A 21764-nucleotide genomic window follows, 5' to 3' on the forward strand; every position below is an offset into this window, starting at 1 on the left:
ACATTCCAGGTCAGGTTGGACGGGGCTCTGAGCAACCTGATCTAGTTGAAGATGTCCCTGCCCACGGCAGGGGGGTTGGACTAAGTGACCTTTAGAGGTCCCTTCCAACCCAAACTATTCTATGATTCTGATTCTATGAACTCTCTGATTTAATTAAAAAAAAAGTAAAATCACACATAAGTATATAACTTCCAATTTTCACAAGTCTGAGACTCAAGTGCATTATTTTGAAAACTTAACAGACTGTAAGTAGATTTATTTTAGTTGATTCCACATGGATAACATACTACTATATACCCTTTACTATTTGCTCTGTAGCTATTTTTTGACTGTCATTCATAGACTAAGAAAAACAAATTCTCTTGTAGAGTACATGAAGTGAGGTGAGCTTAAATATTGGTCTAAAATAAGTGCTTATGAAATGACCGACTAAAACCTTTAGTCAGTCAGAAACAGTGCTTGAGGTGCTGGAAACTGCCGTAGATCCTAAGAAAGTCAATGGGGGACATGAGTTGATGTCCATAAAGCTATGATACTTCGACTCACTTTGCACCAGGTGTTTCCCTAGATGCTTGGTAAAGAATGGAAGAGGCATTAGACCTTAAAAATATTTGAAGCTAAATTCCCTTGAACTCACAATGGTGCTGGGGATGGGGTTAGCTGTAGAGGGTTGGTGGTGTGGGTGCTTCTTGTGTCAGACTTGGCTTCCAAGACACAGCCTTCTTTTCATATGACAATGAGCCACAAAATTAAGGATGCTGTGCCACAGCAGTAGGAAGTTGTAGGTGCTGTTGTCAGTATTGGTAACTCAGATTTATTTTGTTTTGTTTTATTTTGTTTTATTTATAATATGCCCTAAGTCAATAAAATCAATAGAATACAGGTATAAGGTTGCTATTCCATTTTAATCTACTTTTCGGTGTGAGGACAAGCGGTGAGCAGCTGTGTGCAATCTATTGTGGAGCAGTAACCTTAATGTGGGAGTCTGTTTATTTGCATAAGAACCATAATGTTTTATACTGAGCTCATTGTATCATGTTATTTGAACAGATTGAAATAAAAGAGTGAACTACACTATACATGTTGATCAATGCATGAAGTAGTTTTTTTGTTGATGCTAGTGTAGCAGTAGTTATATAGGATATTACAATTCTTTGAAAAATTTTTTGAAATTAAAAAGGGAAGCATGATTTGGGGATTTTTGATGATTGAAAGTTCTAGTATTGTAGGAAATTATGTTCCTTATGATGATTTAAAGAACAGTTTCTCTAAACAAACTTAAGAACAGAATTAAGTTTACCATGTAGAGAAGAATCCCTCATCAAATGATGCCAGTACGTAGCAAATACGCTATTTGCATTGTAGTGTGGCTTTTGTGGTAATTGTATTAGTAACAAAAAGCTGCTGAAGGTTTTCAGGGGATAAATTGTACTTCAAAAATGCTGGAAACTACTGAAAAAAAAAGAAAAAGGGAATCTTACCTTACAATGAATTAATGGTCTTGGATGAATCTTTGCTGTTGGGTAAGATGTTCGATACACTTCAGCCAGCTGGCTTAAGTCCTTGTAAGAATACACTTGTCCTAAGGAAGATTAGTCTTTTTGAATATTAGTTCACTGCACTGAGCCTCACCTTTTTTCTTGACGTATATAACCGGGTGTTTATGTATTCACAAATCTTATATAAATACATGCAGTCCTAGAGCCTTTTCAAGCATTTCCATTATCAGTGTTTTATGATTTGTTTTACATTAAAGCTTTCCTACTTGATGTAGTGTTTTAGCCCATAAATATTGATCTCGATGACAAAATAATTAGGTTGGTTTATGTTAAACAAACATAGCATTTTTGGAGGTCTGCTGGATTTCAGATGAGTTTTTAGGAACACTATATAGTGGTCTGTAGGAATTAAATCTATTACAGTTGCTTGTAGTTGAGAGACAACTACCAGCGCCTGATACTTCTAATCAGTTGGGCAATGCTGTATGAATGGAAATACTTTTCTTTTCATTGAAAAAAGTCCTTGCTGACAGCCAGTATGTTATACTCTGCCAGATGAAATAGTGCATGAAATTCTGCTCTTTTTAAAGGAAGAAGTTCCGTGTAGTTTTCATGATTGTACATTGAAGTACTGAAGTTTCATTCAACCTAATTATATTTTTCATCTTAACTGTAACTAGTGATCAGATAATTATTCTGTCCTTAAAGAAAAATCTAGCTATTATAGATGCTTGGTAGCCAGTTTCATTACTTAAATTGAAATAACAATATAATAAAATTATTTATTAGTAATTTTTGAAAACCGAAGTGTGCTTTTAATGCTTTATTATGTTTTACATACTGATGTTGAAGCTTCTCAGTTTATTTTCATAAAAATAAACATGGATGTTCTAGGAGTGTGCATGTGGGTCACATACTTTTTTTGCCAGAGTTAATAAGTACTTTTTGAAAATTAGGTACATCAGAGGTCTCTAGACTAAATACAATCTCACAGGACTATTTAGTCATTCCTGGGAAATAATTATTTCTTACTGAAAAATAAATGTCATAGTGCATTTAATTCATACTATAATTTGCATCCATCCGTGAGCATGTGACACTGTTTTTCTCTTTTCTTGGTCTGCTCTTCTGGACCATGTTTGTACAGAAGTATTTACAAAAGCCATTAAGAAATTGTTGTCTTGTTTGCTATTAAGAGCTCAGTAAAAAAATCTGTAAATTGGATTTTGCTCTAAAAGAATGTGTTTTGTCTGTTTTGAGAGGTTTTCCTCTTTCTGTATATTACTTGACAGTGTGCTGCATTTGTTTTCAATGCTGAGATAAATAACTGCTAAATAGACAAAAGGAAAGAAAAAGTTTCCCAGAGTTTCATACAAGAAGTTTATTTCCCCTCCAGGCAGGGGCATATGATCACAAGAATAGTATTGTACGAAGTTACCCTTCCTCTTTGTAACTGATACACGACTGCCCCTAATTTAGTGCAAATGTGAAGTAAAATGGATTTGCTTAATTATCTCTGTTAGCTGTGTGTGACCTTCATCGGGAATGAAGCTAACCCATTTTACTTCAGGTTTTCGTGGCCTAGAAGTATTTTGTGAGAAGCTGTAGCTTTTCAGGCAAGCATTGGTACCTCTAGGATGAAAACGGTGGCATCCAAAGAAACGCTAGCTGGTCTGTGTGCTGTTGTCTGACGATGCTGTTTGAACATTGCTTGTAGGCATGCAACAAAACTGGTGGTGAAGACAAAGGCAGCTTGCATGGCGTTCACTCCGGCACTGTCCGCCCGCAGCCTCTACTCCTCAGTTTGACCACTGGTCTCAAGTGTTAATATTTGTACAGTTCTCATTTCAGCGAGCTGAATAACTTAGGCTATTAAGGGCTGAAAGGGGAGTGCCAGGAACTGCAGTAAAGGCGGCTGCCTGATGCTTCCCAGTATAGGATGCTGGTTGGAGTTTTTTATAACTTTGCAAAACATTAGCCTTTGGGGCTAGGCAGTTGCCTCTAGCTTAATTTTTTTTTCTGCCAAAATTATTTAGCTATGTGTAAGAATGTGTGGAAAAAGTTATTTCTCATTGTAGATTAAAAAAAAAAAAAAAAACCACCACCTTTTTTTGGAGATGCTCCGTGTCTCTCCCTTTGAAGCAGAGACTAGGAGTTAGATGCCAGTGTGGGAAGCGCTGGTGATAGGCACTGGGGAAGAAGAGCGGCTTATGAGTCACGGCTTTGCCTTTGTCAGCACTGTGAAAATCTCAGATCTAACCAAACTGTAACCTTTTAAAGAAATCACAGTCCTCACATGCCGTCTTGAGCATGAGAGCTGTATGGCCTGGAAGGGGAGGGGGAGGCTGAGCTGGGGGACAAAACCGATGCCTTGTACCCCAGCGCCTGAAAGCCAGAAGCGGACCCGTGGGGCACTGGCACGCACAGGGTCCTGGCGTGGACCTGGACCCAAAATACCGTAGACTGTGAACAGGGGAGAGAGACCCGGGGTGAGAGTGACAGTTAATATGACGGCGTGTTGGGGAACGAAGGAGGGAGGAAAGAGGGGGAGTCAAGGGGAGAGTGTGGCACTGCCAGCCAAGCCTGGAAGTGACTGAGGCAGGAGAGATGAAAAGCCTTGGGGAGTAGGGGTGAGGAAAGACTTGGCAAGGGCGTTGACGGTAGGAACGAAGAAGGACCAGGGCTTTAATCGACACGGGCCAGAGGATATGGCTTGAGGAAAACAGGCAGAGGAGTTTGTTCTGGAAGGTCCTTTTCTATAGAGATCTTTGAATATAAATAAACACTCTTTGATTTCAGTAGAAGCTCCATGAGAATATGTTTCTAACCATCACCTATGGCTAGTATCCATACACAGAATTGTTTTGTGTTTGCAACCAGTTCACTCCTTTGCCACAAGAGCTGCACGGTATATCTAAAGATTTTGTCCCCACTGCTATTTTTTGTAGGTGTTGGTGTGACCCCATCGTACAAGGTCTGATGTCCCAATTTCTTTTTTCTAGAAGTGGTGAATGCAAACATTTTTGCAGTGTGGCAGTGTCCAAGTCAAGGAATGTCAAAACTGAGCTTGTCTTTGCAAAGCTCTTTTGTTTGGCCCCTCGTGAGGAAGCCTTACAATTTAACGGTATTTAACCGTGCGTTGATGTGCTGCTGTTTTCCACAGGACCCCTGCTTCATTCCGTGCACAGGATGGACTCGCTCCGGGAATGAATCTGGTTGATGCAGTGGAGAAGGCTGTTCTCTGTAGTACCCCTGCCTCACTTCCAGCAGAAGTCGGGACGTGTGTGGTGGGCGAGGCAGGGGATCGCAGGAGGCAGAAGCCGTTCTGGTGCTCTGCGCAGCTGCATGCTGCCCTGGCGAACAGGACTCTCTTCCTGGCTGTGCTGCAGACTTCCTAGGTCATGCTAGGTAAGTTGCTCAATCCTGGCTTTTCTCATGTCTTTGCTAACTGTATGTGTCTTGCTTTCTTGCGGATGACTTGAGAACTTTGGATCTGATTTAGAAAAGTGCTGAGCACCGATAACTGCGAGTGAGGCAGTGGGGGTTGAGGTTTGAAAGTGCTATATAAAGCACAATGTAATGCTAAGTGCTGTGAAAAAATTAGGTCTGAGTTATGCCAAACTGGAGACAAAGTTGTCTTCAGAATTGGAGAATCGTTTTGACCTTAAAGCTGTCGCTGCTTTAGTTAGGAAGTTAGGAATAACGCAGTTATTCTAAGTTAGGAGTAACAGTAGGACTAACCATTATGTTGATGAAGCACTCAGCTGCACCATTGAATTCACAAAGAAATTACTTGTTCCGTCTTCCAAAAAAAATTTGAGTAGCATGCAGTAAATAAGGTATCGGACCATACGCCAAATACCAAGAGTAAAACAGATGACTGTTTTGATTAGTGGTAATGCTGTAAGCTGAATGAGGCAGAGGTGCTGTGGAAATGGTATGACATAACTGCGGTGTATACCATGCCGCAGAAGCAAACAAAGGCAAAGTTTAGGTTTCTCTAAAATTTACTTCTGACATTTCCTCCTGTGAGTGCTTGCCTCTGCAGATTTGTTTTAGTGTAGATGTTTGTATCACGTAATATGATTTGGGGTGCAAGAAGCACAGCATTTTTTGATGCTGTCAACTCAGGTAATATATGTACATAAACCAAAAATGACACGTAAATTCATCATTCATCGTAGGCACATGCCTCTTGTGCCTGGTTATTGTATCAGATACAAAGTAGACAGTGTTTGTAATGCCCGCTATCAGAATGGCTTGAGGTCAGAATTTCATCTGCATTTCTTCAGTCTCAGGATTTGTGTTTTCCCAGTGTGATGTCCATAGCTAGCTACAATGCTATTGTAATCAGTAGATAACAGAGAATTTTTTGGCCAAGGCATGGTTAAGCTAAATATTATTTTAACTTAGCTAACCTGAATGCAAAATATCTAACATTAGATCAGATTTTATGAATTAACCAAGAGCATGTCTTCAGCGCCTAGAAACATAGTGAGTGTGTTTGCCAGATAAGCTGTTACTCTCTATTGCAGGAGAGAGAGAGACAGTAAAAGCTATGAAGCTTTGATAATGGCTAAATATTATATTAAATACACAGCGTAAGAATGCACGTTCCCCTTCCGGCCTGCTCATGGGGGATCTACTACATATGGCTCTGTGAAAGGCTGCAGTAATGCTTTAGGCGCCAAGCAATATTTTTTAAGTGCTGCTTTCTAAGAAAACCTAAGGTATTTTTGTTTGACTACTGCTGTGCAGTGCAAGTCGTTCTATAAATCTTTAAACATAAACAGAAAAGGCGGGGGAAACAATCTTTATTTTATGAGCAGAAGTTAAGTTATAAATGAAATTATTTGCTTTACCTAGAGCATTGAAAATTATGTTGCAATTAAACTGATGCAATAGCACACGTTACGAAAGGAGTGCACAATTCGCAGAGCCCGCTGCAGAAAAACACGGGACTGGAACAGCAGGGGTGTTGTGGGTCTGCGGGGCAGCGCACTGGCAGAGCTACGCGGGGAAGATTATCGGCTAATGTGGAGAGAGGAATGCCAAGAAAAATAAAAACTCTGCCGTTCCTGCGTATCCCATAAAACCGGGGGCGGGGGGGAGGAGGGTGACTTGTTTTATCAATGTGCCTACTTTATTTCGGTGGCACGTCTAATCCGGTATGGAAAATGTTTTCTGTTACGTGAAAGAAAGAAAGAATGGAAATGGAAGCTAATTTTGAGCTAATATATTTTGAAAGCTGCTAATAATAGTGGAGTTTTATTCAGCGTGCTCTACTTCTACAATAGAAAAGTAAAATTCCTTTGGGTTAACTGAAACATCTGTTGAACAAATTGGTTCAGTTTCATGAATCTGTTACTAATTCTGAGAAGTAGATGGTGTTTTATAAAACCAGTAGAGTCAGGGGGTTAGTGCCCGTATTCTTTCATTTTTTTGCTATTATTAAAGTAGGTCATTTTGAAGTGTTACATTTGCATGAGTACAGTAATACTGTTGTTAATATTTCTAGTATTTCAAGCTTTACCTTTGCTTTAATGAGTTTTCTTCACTGTTTTTAATCAACTTCACTAATATTCTTTAAAGTCATGGGTTTCCAGCTTTTTATCAAGATCTTAGTAATGAAGTAATTGAGTAATTTTTTTAAAAAACCTCTTTCGGTGCGTTTCTGCTTGTATTTCCTCATTTCTGCAGTTTTTTATACTCTCTTTTACTCTCTTTTACTTATGAAGAATGTTAACAGAATTTTAGTTGCTCCTACTTCTGTTTTCTCATTTGGACTAATTATTCTTTGTAACTTCACGGTTGTGGAAAGAATATTGTAGGTGACAAATTGGTTTATGGCTTCACACGGTGGAAGCTAAGAATGTCGTAAGAGTCAATAAGCTGATGTCATATGAATTAGTAAAAGAAGAAAAAGGGAGAAATTAAAAACAGTTTCTAAGATTCTGTTCCCATGCGTCAGGAATGCTCTAATTTAATCTCATACATGCATCTTAAAGCAGTTTAGGTTTCTCAGGTACATCTCCTGTCAATATCATCACTGAAAGGAAATCACAAGTAAGTGTAATGTTAGCATGCAGATCAAATTAAGTTCTGTGTGCTTTACTGTTACATATATAAAATCAATACAAGTTCTTCTTGTGTACTACATGTAACTAGCTGTAACACTGACAGATTTCAAGGGAGAAGCTGAACTTTGAATTTAGACGATGTATATATTTTTTTTGTAGTGCATATATTATGTGGAAGACAGACTGGTGTTAAGCATGTACATTCAATGTGATTGTAAGTTAGGGCGTTTTCAGCTTTGTGGTCAAGGTGTCTGACTGTTCAGAGTAGCTCAGTGTATAGGTAATGAAGGATGTGAACGGAAGTTGATAATACTTTCTAATGTTTAACAGATAATTTACTTTTTATTATGGCTATTTTTTAAGTTTTAATGTATGTTAATTATGCGGCAATTCAGTTTTCTTCTTTAAAGTAGAAGATAATGCAAGTGTAAATAAGAGGGACAGCAGTATGGGATATCGTTGCTTTTGAGGGATTGCTGGGTTGAGGAGGAATGGAGATGTATAGTTGAGTTTTGTGAAGGTGCATGTGAGTATTGGCAGCGCAAGGAGCTGCCCCACTGTTGATAAGATGTTCCAGACAAACCCTTGTGTCAGTTTTGTCCTTGGTGCAGCTTGCTGAAGTTTCATGACGTGCACAAAATGAAGTGGGGGGGAAGTTTTGTGGCTGAAGTCCTGTGCCAAGTCTTTTTGAAGTTGTATGCAGCAGCTGTGCTGTAGCTAAAGAAAGGCTTTCTTTGCCTCCATCGTAACATCTGCATGATATTTAACAGCAGAATTGTTCCACTAAGATGTATCATTTAGCTAATCCGGGTTGCCTTCATTAAGTCTTTTTCTCTTTTCCTTATTAGAAATGGTTGCATTACTTTTGGGAATAAGTTTGCAAAGATCTGGACTTGAGTGCTTCTGTGTAGAAATAGTAGGCTTCAGTCAAAAAAAAAGTCAAAAGAGGAGTTGAGACTTCGAGTTTAAGTCTGTAGCTCAGTGAGGCTCTTAAGGTAATTGGGCAGCTTTAGACTGCACCCCATGAATTGGATTTTTCTATGTCCTCCCTTGTTTGGAGGATAGAGGTTGAACATGGGGCCAGTTTTTGTGGAGGTGTCACAAATGCGGCATCATTGCAGCTAACCTTGGTCTGACGGCTTCCAGAAGCGTGGCTTGCACCCTCCCTCCTGAGGTATTACCCCGTCTCCCTTGTGCCAGCGCTGCTGCCGCCACGATGTGAGCATGGGGTGAGTTGGCTCAGGGAGCCAAACCAGTGGTCAGCTAACCGCGTTTTTGGTTGGGTTACTTGGCTGGCTCTTTAACTCTTTGAACTTGCTAACTGCAGAGTTGGACAGACGTCTGCGCTGAAGATGACATGGAAGAGGGATGGCAGGACCAGCCTCTTCTAGTTGCAAATGAGCCTGTCTGGCGCTTCAGAACCATGCCTTGACTTGAGGCAGGAAAAAGGCAATCGAGGGAAGTGTTTTTAAAGAAGTGCCTGAGTTAGACTGTATACCGTGTTTACTTTGAAAGTTAAGTGAAGAGAAATCAATAAATCAGGTGTAATTGAATTTGAAATTTTAGCTTTAGTGTTTCTTTTAGTTGGAGGTTTTTGCATAAGGACTTTTAAACTGAATCTTTATTGAATCCAGTTTGAGACCAAGAGGTCTGTAATTGTTCACTCTGTTTGCACTGCAAAGCTGGCAAGTTCTCATAGTTGAAGGGTGGGATCTAATGGTCAGAAATAAGAAGTTGTGGTCTTGGAGAGCAAAACAAAGGTAGTAGAAACGCTGACACTTCTCTGTGTTAAGGATTTTGGTGATCTTGACTGTAACTGTCTTGCATTTATAGGGGGTACTTCACTCTCAAGCAGTATGTCATGAACTAAATCTGGAGGAATACGTTGTAAATTAAATGTGGGTGGGGTTTTTTTGTAAGTAAGAATGATCACATTTTATCATCAGGAATTACTGGATATGCATTTGCTTTTCCGTTGAACAATATGATCAGTCTTCCTGCTGTAACCTCTTAGGAAAATGACTGTCAGTGGAAAAGCAGAGTGCTGATTTATGTAATTGTACTCATTGCAGAAGTTTGGTTTGTGAGATTCAATTAACATAAATAAGCAAAGTAAGAGAAAAGGCACAGGAAACATAGTGCTGCTTATTGGGGTTGTTAAATGGTATTTTCAAAATTATCTTCTAGTCAAATAATGATTTTCTTCGATTTATGCCAGGAGGACTATGTTACTCCCCATACTCAGTGTCTATAAAATTGAACATATACTTGCCACAATGAAGAATTAATACCATACTGTGCAAAATAACAAAGCTGCTATTATAAATTACTTGAAATACTGCATATTGAATGGAAAAAGAGAGATCTGCCGGCGTGTGTAATTCAGAGCACAGCCTGCCTGCTCGGGGGGACGCAACGTGCCCGCCTCCCCGTCCGAGAATGACTGTGACCACATCACTGGGGACTGAGCACGCCCCGGGTGACAGCTGGGCGTTTCAGTCTCACACGTGGAAAACATGTGTTTCCTAACGCCTAAGGAGTACAGTTAGGTCCTAGACAGCAGTAGTCCAATATATGCATTTTATCTACACGCTTTAAAATAGTTAGTAAAATAAGGTCTTGAGATCAGTCTTCAAAACTGAGCACATGTGATACATTCTGGTTCCAGCAACATTACTGTGAGGTAAGGGCAAGCAGCCGAGGACTTGCTTCAAAAACAGGAAGTGCCCACATTTATATAAAATTGCATACTTTCAGCTGTCATAAATGTGGTTTCAATGCAGTTGCAGGAGTAAAGCCCAAAGTAGTTATAACCAGCTTACTTCCTCTTCCAGTCAAAGTGCAAATAGCCATATAATTAACAATCTGCGGCTCATTTTCTCTAGCTGGGTTAAGTATTCTGTTTCGCCTATTCAGTCGCTGTATAAACAGAGGGAACTTGACTTGCTTAAGAACATTTTAAAACACAAATATTCTTGGTCATAACCAGGTCTGCAGATTCACAAAACAGGATCTTCGATTGCCCCTCAAGCTTGGCAGCAGAAATGAGACCTGTGAGTGTGGCTGGCGTGCTGCCAGGCTCCTTGGAGAAGAGCGAGCCTTGCCAAGTTGGCTTCTTGCCATGGTAAACTGCATGGGGCAGCAAAACCTGCTGCAGAGCTGGTAGACAGTTTTTCTCTTTAGGGACTTCCCTTCTTACATTCCATTACAAATTGGCTTTATTCAAAGTCTTTTATCATTAATTTTTTGAGGACTGATTGCTCAGCTTTTTGGACAGCTTTTTTCTGAGTTAATTCATCCATCCTGCCTTTGACTCTGCTCATGCACTTAGTATGGCAGAAAAGCATGAGTACAAAAGGATAAGAAAGAGTTTCTCTTCTGCTCCTGTACCCTCTCGGGTTGGTTCAAATATGTTTTAGGCTGCTTGGGGCCTTTGAGGAGAGCCTGTCATCACTTCTCTGTCTCTGTTGATATCAGGCACTTGAGCAGCAAATACCTACTGAATATTCCCCACGTACTCTGCTTGCTGGGAAGAGCCGGTGAGGAGCCTTTCCAGGGAAAGGGAGCTCTCCCAAGAGAGTTTCTCCAGGGCAGCTCTGCTTGGTTACTGAAGCTGCAGCACTTGCTGCATACGGAAATCGACAGTAGACGTTTTCTTCTTGTGACAGGTTCTTGGAAAGAGGCTTTTCTTTATGTGAGAGGTAGCACTGCATTTTGCAAAGCCCTGTAAGAAACCTTGAGGCAGAGCTCAACAAACGTTACTCTGTCCTAAACATAATATGAAACATTTCCCTTCCCCTTCCTAGCTTTCCTCTTCAACTATCAGATAAATAGTCTAGAATACTTGCTCAAGACCTTATGAAGTGTCATACATTCATAGTGACCATCTTTTGACTTTATGCAAGAAAGCTAATAGTCCTTAAAAGGACTATTTAATCCTGTGCTACCCAAGGTTTTCCCTTCTTCAGGAAAAGCTGGCTAACCTGTTTTGTTGTCACTGGAACAACGAGAAGAGCTACATCGATGTCCAGAACCTTGACTCATCTTTCTGAATAAAATTTTAAAAGCAAAAGCAGTCTTAACAGCCTCTGTGTGAAAACCAAGATATATCCGACAGTAAAGGGAACAGAAATCAGAACAGAGTTCTGCTTTGAGCTTCCTAGTGTTTTTAGCTGTAATTTAGCAGGGGAGTCAAGGGAAGACCAATGAAAATGAGAACTCCTTTGCGTCCTGTGAAAAACCATGGTTGTTAGATATATTGAGGTGTTTCTTTCATTCTAAATAAAATTTGGAAGCTTTCAGGACACAGCAAGGTTTATAACATTTTTAATTGTGTAAAGGATTCCTTCCTATTCTTGTCTTCCAATGTTTTAAGAGAACATAGAGCTGCCACTCTGAAGATGATGTTTGCACAGCTTCTGCTGCTGCTTCTGCTTACTCTGTGTCTGTGTGTGTATGTAATAATTTATTATAACATCAATATAACATTATTGTCAGTCATTCAGAAGAGCCTTATCTTAGGTGCTTGCCAGAGTTACTCATGTGTTTCTTTGCTTAGCATGACATGGCCATATTTTCCTTCATGGCTTAGTTCCTAGCCCAAGCACAGGTGATGAAATGTGCTCACATTGTGCTCTGTTTTATCACTGAGTTAAGGGATTGCATGGAGTTGTGTTGTAAAAGAGGACAGTAGGGCCAGTCAGTTCGATGCAATGGATAGATTGCTCTTACTCGTAGAGGAGTATGGTCCAAACAGTGGTCTGTGGGCCAAGACCAGCCTACAGGAAATTTCCATCTGCTCTGCTTTTTACCAAAGGAGATGGAGAGCAGCTTTGCAGCCACAAATACTGCCCAGCAACTGGACAGTTGGAGGCTTGCCACAGTCCAATTTAGAGGGCTGCCTCCAGGGGAGTGGAAGAAGGTGGAGTGGAAGGGGCTGGGTAGAAGAGCCTCCCTTCTCTCGTGGTCCGGTCTTATTTCCATGATGACATCTTGACAATATTTCTAGGATAGCTACCTGTGGCATGTGCAGGCTGGTCAGGTTGGTGACTACCCTGAGGACTAGGAAGTGAGGTCTGTGAGAACTAGCTGGTGGAAGGATCTGCATCCAACCACCAAAATATAATTGCAAACCCCTTGTAATAAGTGACCACTTTTAATAGGAAACCACATCCTTTAAAACCGTTCATTAAAAATGCCCTTATCAATTACAAGGTACCATGACATATAAAAACCATCTTATTCGCATATGAAGTAATTCAGATTCAAACTGCTAATTGCCATTTGAGAAGTCAAATACTAATTTTTGAGTGGATTTTGATACTATAGTTTTATATTGCCTTTTAGGAGAATTTCAAAATTAATTTGAGACCATAACTATTAAACCTGAAAAGAGCATGGGAAGCTGGAAAGCTCTGTGTATATATATAAAACAAACAAACAAACAAATTAAAAAATTCTGTACGTGTACTCCTCATTGGCATGCAGTGATAGTCTATAAAGTTTTTATTATCCTGAGATAATACACATACACATTACATGAGAGCACTGAATACCTTTTTAAGCTATGCAGGTCATCCAAAACAAATGCCACCATCAATTATCTCCACACTTGGTTGTGTATTTTGATCATCATAAAGTTAAATACTAAATGAAAATTTAGATTTTTATATGATTTATATTTTTTAACTTTTGCATTTTTTCAGATTAACTGTTAGAAGAATTTTCACACTTAGGAAACCATTAAGCTCTTGTAATAATGAAGATGGTTCAGGTAAAAATGAAATAATAGAAAAATTATGTACAAAGAGGGTGGTTGTGTATTTTGATCATCATAAAGTTAAATACTAAATGAAAATTTAGATTTTTATATGATTTATATTTTTTAACTTTTGCATTTTTTCAGATTAACTGTTTTAAGAATTTTCACACTTAGGAAACCATTAAGCTCTTGTAATAATGAAGATGGTTCAGGTAAAAATGAAATAATAGAAAAATTATGTACAAAGAGGGTGCTAGCTTTAAGATCTTGACTTACTATATTTCTCTCTTTCAGCTGATGGTAGAAAAAACTTCAAATTACTTTTGTGTATGTGTATTTATCCAAATAATCTGGATTACTTAATTCAAATACAGTCAAATAGAGAAATACATGCATTGTTGTAAAGAGTCATTGCAATTAGCCTGGCCTCTAGTATGTATGGCAGAATTCTTGTTCTTAAATAAAACTGAATGAAAGCAATTCTCCTGCATCACAGTTCCCTTGTGTCATTGCTCTGTGGACCTACATGAAATCCAGGTACTTGGAAATTCCCCTGAGCCTCATCAGACTCCTGTAAGGTTTCTGGGTCTGGCATGACAGATCTGTTTGCTAGGGACAGATTGTTTCTTCTTATCGGGAATGGGGCTGTCATGAGTCAGCTAACCAAATTGCTAAGATCAGTGTTGAACTCTCCAAATTGCCTCAGTAATATAAAGAATAGCATAAGTTCGTGCTCAGTTGCAAACTTCCTAAAATCACTTTTTGCACTGTAGAAAAATGAGGAGAGATGCACAAACTTAGACAAAATAGCAAATGGCTTTATAGCATTTCCATGCTACTGGATCACCTTGGGGTTTAAGCCAGGTTTCCTGAGTTCTCAGCTTCACTCCTTCAGTCGTGTTGTCTCTTGCAGTTGTTTGAGCTCTGCTCTTGATCAAACTTTTCTGCCAAGGTGAAAAACTTCCCTGTGTTCAGACATGTAGATACCTTTCATTACCTTCAGCATTCCCGTTTGTGTTCTTAAGAGTCAATTCTGTTGCCTTGTTTTCTTTGTTTCTTCTCTTATGCCAGGCTTTTTCCACTGTTCTTTGCCCATTCTGCTGCTGATAAGCTGAGTGGAGTGGGTTTCCTCTAAATATCGTCCGTCTTGCTTTCCCCTAGGTGAAAGACTATTCACTTGTTCCTGGCCTGGGTTATAGGTGACACCAGTCCTCTTAGCAGACGTCTGAATGCTGTGTGTGTATGTGCACACATTTTATTTACTTTTTATATTTATGTATATAATATATAAAATAAACATCTATGTTGTATATAATTTTATATAGTATCTAGTAGCTAATGTCTGGTATATGATTGTTAGTATTAATAATTTTATAGTACCTTATTTTATATTTAGATATAAAATAACATCTGCCAACATGTTTTCCAGTTGGATAAATCTGTTTCATTGCATTAAAATGTTGGTTTCTATTTTACTTTTTTGTTTGTTTGTTTGTTTGTTTAGGAGAAATACAACGTTACCAGTAGCTTTTTCTGTTTTCTAAAGCTCAGGCATTGACTGAGACTGATCATTTTATGGAAGTAGTATATGATGGAAGTAGTATATGACTTGATGGATAGCGTTCTAAAGAGATGTGCCTCATTAAAGAGTGTGTCACAACTTGGGTTCAGTTCCTGTGTATTTTTATTCTGGTGGGACTCCTACCTAGCAATATTCTCATTTAGAAGATTTCTGTATGTTTTTACTCTTAAGGTTCCAGTTCTTACCTTTAATAATTAAAAGGTGGTCTCAGGGCTTCTCCCAACTTTTGTTTGTTCTTTCAAATCCAGTTTCCATTTCAGATAGAGTTCTTACATTTTCCTACAGCAAGAAAAGTTACAGGGTTCAGTAAAGTTGTGACACTTTAAAATTCTGTTTGTTTCTGCAGGATTTTAAATTAAACTTCTGTCTCTGTTGTTAATAAGGGACACAAAAATCAGAAAAAAATCAGCATCTTTACGGGCACGTGGAGAATTATTCAAGTATTAGGTAGGCATACAGATCCAAGGTCCACCTTGTCTGGAAGTTTGTTAAAGCTTTTAGACATGAATGACAGCTCTTTTTGAAGATGGAACAGCTTTTTTCTAACTGTATTTGCAGAACAGAGCCATGGAAGTATCTCCAAGCACAGACGCTGGTTTAGAAGTGCATATTTTGTTTTTTCTGCTTTTGACAATATATGTCTGTCCAGACATGGTCAGGTCTGAAATGGGTGGGTTGTTGGTAACAACGCATAAATGCAATAAACCTCGCTGGCAGATGCCAGAGTATCAGACTTGCTTTAGGAGCTGCTAAGTAAAATACTATGGTCTTTGTTGCACAAGAGGTGAGATGATGAACTGTTTTGGCCTTAGAATCTATATTTTGATTTATTTATTTTGGGTAATTTTTATTCTGTCTTTTAGTAAATGATTGGGATTTCGTAACTATTTGAATTTATATGTGAACATAATTTATGACCTGCTTAGAAATGGTTTAATGCTGTTATTTGATTCTTCTCTGGTATAATTACTTAACTGATCTTCTCAGTGTCATGGGCTTGCTTTTGTTCTCTGCTACATTTATGAAGGGTTTAGCATCTAAGAGTCAAATGCGAAATGGAGCAATGCAGCTATTCATGTGAGTGCTGACTTGTGTTTATATCCTTGGAGACAGAACACACTTGCATAAATGCTAGATTAAAAAAATTAAAAGATTGCAAATCTATCACAATTCATAGATTACAGTAAGATACGTCTGTGGAAAAGTATCTATTTGTCTGTATCTCCTATTAGAAGATAAATGGGGCCTGTGTGTCTGTTTGCCTTTGAAAACTGTCTAGCAAAATCTATGAGATGGATTTAAATATTGTGATACTACTTTTAGGTGATCTGTTAGTATAGCCATCTGTTTAGTTTGGTCCATCTAAATTAGATTTCTGTGAAATTATAATAAGGTCAAATATTCTCCTTTATTTTTAGCCTCATTTCCTGTGGAAACAAGGCTCATGAGGTTATGTCGTGCACTTGTGTACATGCACACACATCTCCCCTCGGTAGCTTTTGAACCTATTGGTGATTTCAATCACATTTTTTGGCACAGTGGAGGTCTCAAAATTCAGATCCCACAGGTTTTGTGAAAATAAGTAGCTCAGTATAAATGGAAGCACCTAAAGGTACCCTGACAGAGGGAAAGGTTACGACATGAAATAATCTTATTAGTTGCCTGGGAATCTTAGTGATGGGAAAAGAGAGACTTCAAACAAATGTCCCAACTGTGGGAAAAGCTTCATTCAAAGCTTTCAGCTTTCTAGACACCAAAGTCAACCAACCAGGAGGTGTAAATACGTGGGAGATTAGGCGTAGTTAATTCTGTTGTTCGTGGGACTACTGGTTCCTTAGATATTTTAATAACAACAACAACAACAACAACAACAACAACAACAACAATAACACATAAATGTTTCCATGCAATATATTTTTGCATATTTAATTTTAAATTTTAAGGTAAATATGTAGGGATATTCTTATGACAATCCTGATTTTCAGAGACAATTTTTGTGTTCACTGTGAACATTAATTTAACTGTTTTCAGGGCATCTTCTCTCCCTATTAGGACAAACTGAGCAGTTGCTTCCCCCTGCTTTTAAAACAACAGGTACCGTGAATGCTTTCCAGCCCTGTTTTGCATGTGGTTCTGGATTAGAACTGGCCAGAAATGCTGGAGTGTTTTGTGGGGAGAATTCATGGCACTATGGTTGTGCTCCAAGGGAGTTAACTGGGAAGAACAAGGTCGGTACAGTACGCTTACTGAATATGGAAATAATAATAATTATTAAGCTAACCAACAAGAAGTGTATTCTTAATAAAACGTGTGGGTTTTTTCAGTGTAGTCATATGACTGTATAATACAAAAATTGCTTTGAGAGTGGGTCAAAGATTACACATAGCAGAGACTTGTGTGATTGGTTATGAACAAGCGAAAATAGGGTAAACTTTTGACCCGGCAGCAGCAAATGGAACTGTGTAAAGCACCTACAGATGGCAGGATTTAACATATAGTCGGTCTCTCGCCCTTTCACAGCAATTACGATCATATTACACCAGGCACAGAGGGGAAGGCGCTCTGTAACTGTAATACAGTGCGTCTTTGAAAGTTTTGAATATGCAGTTGCGTGTTTCGTTTTTGTAGGACCATCAATTAGCTTAGCAAGAAGAATTCCACTTTTGTTGCTTGTGTTTGACTCAATGAGTTCCTGACCAGCGTGCCAAGTCCATTTGGAACAAAAAAATCATTTGAAAGGTCTGAATAATTTTGATAATTCAGACTGCAGCATATTTATTGCTAAGCTTGAAAGACTCGGTGAAAGTTTTATGCTGTTGTGCTGCTGATGTCGGGTTGAAGGGACAAGGAGAACGTGGCTTCAGAGAGAGGTCTGGGAAACAACGCTCGCAAAACAGCTCCTTACATCCTTGCGTAGATCTTTCTGGTTGAGTTTTAAGTTTGCAAAACTTAAACAGCAAAAAGACCAATTGGTAAACTGTGTTTATTTGACAATATTGTGGCATTTAGACAATTCAGTGGCCTTTGGTTTTGTTTGTACCTATGAAATACTTCACAAATTAGAAAAAGTGAAAGTGTCTTGTGAATTAGAGATGAATGATTGCCGATTTCCTGTGAACTTGTCGGTTAACAAAATCAGAAGCCCAGTTGCGCTTTTGGCACAGAGTGATAGTTCTGAAATCATCCAAGCATGTTTCATGTAATTCACTGCCTTTCAGGGAACTGACTGAAGCAGGGGGGATGTTTGTGTGTCTGTGCGTGCACGTGTGTGGAGTTCTCCCATGTTTGGTTTTATTTATCACGCTTTGACATATCGGCATTCGGGGAGAAAAGTCTGAATTATAGAAGGTGTGCTTCCTTCTAGTTGTGATCCAGCCACTATCTCCCTTTCCGTCTCTTCACTTTGCCTTCTGGCCTGTAATCTGATGCGTGTGCCAGATGTGGGGAGGTGGAGCAGAAGCAATACAAGCTTTTAGACCATTTCATGGAGGGGGTTATTTTATTATATCTGTGGTTCACAAAAATTTTCCTTTGGTTTTCCAGAATGACTTCTACGGCGAGTAGAAATTGCAAGCATATGGTAATAAGCTAAATAAGATATTGAAAAATGCTTTTTGGAGAAAGGGAGAATTTTCAAATACTGATAAAATAGAGTGGTTGGTTGGGTTTTTTTCTTCTTAAATCATGCTGAAGCTTGCACTGTACATAGACTGCTGGGTTTAATTCCATTTCTTTTTGGAGACAAATTGTATTCATTTTAGCCATGCCTGTACCTGCAGGAAAGAGCTGCTGATGGAAGCTTTAAGGCACTTAAACGCCTCAGTCACTGCTACCACATGAGTTTGATCTGGTCCCACAAGATTTTGAAACTTTCCTGGTTGTTAAAATACGGTGAAACGAAAACTACTCTTCTCAAATGCCAAACAGCACACACTGTCATAGACTAACTCCTTCTACAGTTTTCTAACCCCCCTCACACCAAAAAAAACCCCACCACCAAAGCAAACTTTAAGTCATTTAAAAACACCACCCATGCATTCCCCTCTTTTACTGATGAGCAGCCTTCAGATATGCAGGTTTGAGCCGCGCTCGAAATTTGCCTGGACCTGTTGAAGCCCCAGCTCTTCAGAGGAGGCTCATGAGCCACAGTGCTGCCCTGTTCTCCCTGCCGAGGCTGGGCTGCGGGGGTTACAGCCAGCCTCTGCCAGAGATAGTGGGTTGGCAGAGTTACCGACCTCGTTAAAATGTAATTGAGTAATCTTGATCTAAAGGTAGTAGCGTAATTCTTCAAGGTGAGGTGGTTGTCTTTGTTGTGTTAATGACTTGTATGAATTAGGGCAGTTTGCATGGCAGCTATTCCTCCTGAAAACAGGGGCAATTATTGGCAGCTTTCTGCCTCATAAGTACCAACTTCATAGAGGTATGCTGGATTTGTTGTACTGGGGAGATGCAAAAACCAAAAGCAACTTGGTAGAGAAAAAATGTTCTTAATATATGGAGTAGAAAGGAAAATGAATTAAAGAGATGGGTTTCATACTTGAGAAGGGAAGCGATTTTATCTAGTTACGTTCTTTCACGTTCTTTTTGAAATACAAAAGGGTATTGAAATGTTATTACTGAAATGTTATTATTGAAACATTATTGAAATACTATGGGATTATTCCCATAGTTTCACTGATTAAAATAGAAATCTAATTGAAGGATGTGTACTTTTCACAGCTATTTTGTAATTAATAGACTACCTAGTTTTGTATTGCAGTAACTGAAATATCTCCAATAATTACTTCTACTTAATAAATACGCTATATGCTTCTATAAAATGTAAAACATGTTAACACACCGACCAAATTGAGGGATATATTAAACTTTTAATATACTCTCTCTCTATATATATTATATACTAGCAGTGACACATTCTTTATAGTGCCTGCATTTTCTTCTTTTAAATTCTGATCATTATTTCTTGCCACAGTATAACAAAGATGCTCACATTTCCTAATTGTTGCTGGAAATAAATGGTTAAAATGACTCTTTTAATATCTCTCAAAGCTAAGTACGAAGGTTTCCATTATGAGTTGCACAAAAAGTTCTTATCTACCCTTTGGTAAGTAGGTGAAACGCCTGTGTGCAATACATGTAAGCTTAGTTTCCTTTCAGTGTTATCTAAATATCTAATTCAGTTTTCCTTTGTATGTGTTCTGAAAGAGTAATTGACAAAAGCTGTCATTTCTTAGACTGCATCTCGCATACAGATACAAGTAAAGCATGATGGGCTTTTTCTGCTCTCAGAAGACAACTTTCCAAACCTGGTGCAATCTTTCCTTGTTGTCCCGTATCGAAGCATTGCTTACCTGTGTCCATACTTACCTGGTCTAACTCAGGTTTGAAATTAGTGTGGCAAAAGGGCACCATCACCGCTATACCAGTAATATTTAGGTTACTACAAGTGAATTATTGTCACAGGAATATTCTGGATATTGAGATACTTTTAACTTGTCATTAAACTGTTGTATAATCATTACAAATAAATTAATACATAGATTGTAGTTATTGTATATAGTATAACACAGTTATTTGCATGCTACTCACCAAGCTAAGTGCTGGCTGTGTAACTGGAGAATAAGAGTAGTAATTTGCCCATATAGATCTTGCTAAAAGAACTGGTTTTCCTGATACATTTATGTTGCTACTGGAATACTAGACAAGGTGCAAATTTAGACCTTTTTTTTTTTTTACATAAAGCACTGAAATTAAGGTGAAATATTTATTAGAAGAAAGTGTTGAATTTACTCTTCATTTGTAAATGAGTTAAGACCTCAGGAAGATCCCCACTCCCGAGGTGTGTGACCTTCTGAGAGATTTTCTCTTCAAACAACTCCCCACCTAAGCTGTGGAGATCACTGGCTTTGCACAATGTACATGACTTAACAAATACCTTGAAAATGAAAAAAAAATAGAGTAATTTGACACGTTCGTTTTCCATAGATGTGGGAATTAGATTGATACCGGCCTTTAGCAGAAGAGAGGGAGACACAAACATGATTTTTGTGCCCCCTGTTGGCTCAGGGGACAGTTTTGACCTCCTGACAGTCAACCCAAGGCACAGGGGAAGCCGTGGTAGGGTGCAAATTAATGAAAGCTGATTGGCAGCAAGCACCAGCCCTTCCCATGTTTGTAGACGTAACCACTTACAGCTAATAAGCTTATAATAATTTCTGCTTAAGCACAGGTGGTGAAAGTAGTAGCGAAAAAAGGGTAAGGAGCTTAAATATGGAGAAGGTATGGGGCAAACTGTGGTGAAACATGTGCTGTGTGTGGTAATCATAATTGTCAGGCTCCTTTCGCATGGGGGCTTGTGTTCATCCTGGTCCTTGATGCTGATACTCCTGTTTACACGTCAGCTGTAGGGGAATCAGAGACTGAACTCCACCAAGAAGCATTACTTATCTCTCCATTAGATTAAAATATTTTTGCAGTTGGGCATAAATACCAAGATTTTGATGGCTTCTTGTAAATCCTGCGCAGGAATTTTTTTATGACACAGCTGGTGAGTGAGTCAACTAGGGAAGGCGCCCCGCTGGACCTGTTGTTTGCGAACAGAGAAGGACTTGTGAATGATGTGATGGTTGGAGGCTGTCTTGGGCATAGCAATGACGAAACGATAGAGTTTTTGATTCTTGGAGAAGCTGAACAGAGCTTTGGCTGGAACTCAGGAAAAAAAGGCGAGTTTATGACCTTTGGAAGAAAATCTAAAGGCGTAGGAGCAGGCCATCCCCATGTGCCAAAAGACGAGCCAGCAGGGAAGAAGACCAGCCTGGCTGAACAGAGCGCTTTGGGTGGAA

At 39.0% G+C, this 21764-nt stretch overlaps 1 protein-coding gene across 1 annotated transcript in view; it reads left to right on the forward strand.

Annotated features, from left to right (window-relative positions):
• NCOA2 (nuclear receptor coactivator 2) overlaps positions 1–21764 on the forward strand; it is a 190104-nt gene that overhangs the window by 57616 nt on the left and 110724 nt on the right. Inside the window, 1 exon segment of the mRNA XM_009278417.2 lies at positions 4663–4907. The gene's annotated coding sequence lies outside the window, so the exon portion shown is untranslated.

Source organism: Aptenodytes forsteri, unplaced genomic scaffold, assembly GCF_000699145.1.
Source record: "Aptenodytes forsteri isolate BGI_AS27 unplaced genomic scaffold, ASM69914v1 Scaffold18, whole genome shotgun sequence".
NCBI lineage: Eukaryota > Metazoa > Chordata > Aves > Sphenisciformes > Spheniscidae > Aptenodytes > Aptenodytes forsteri.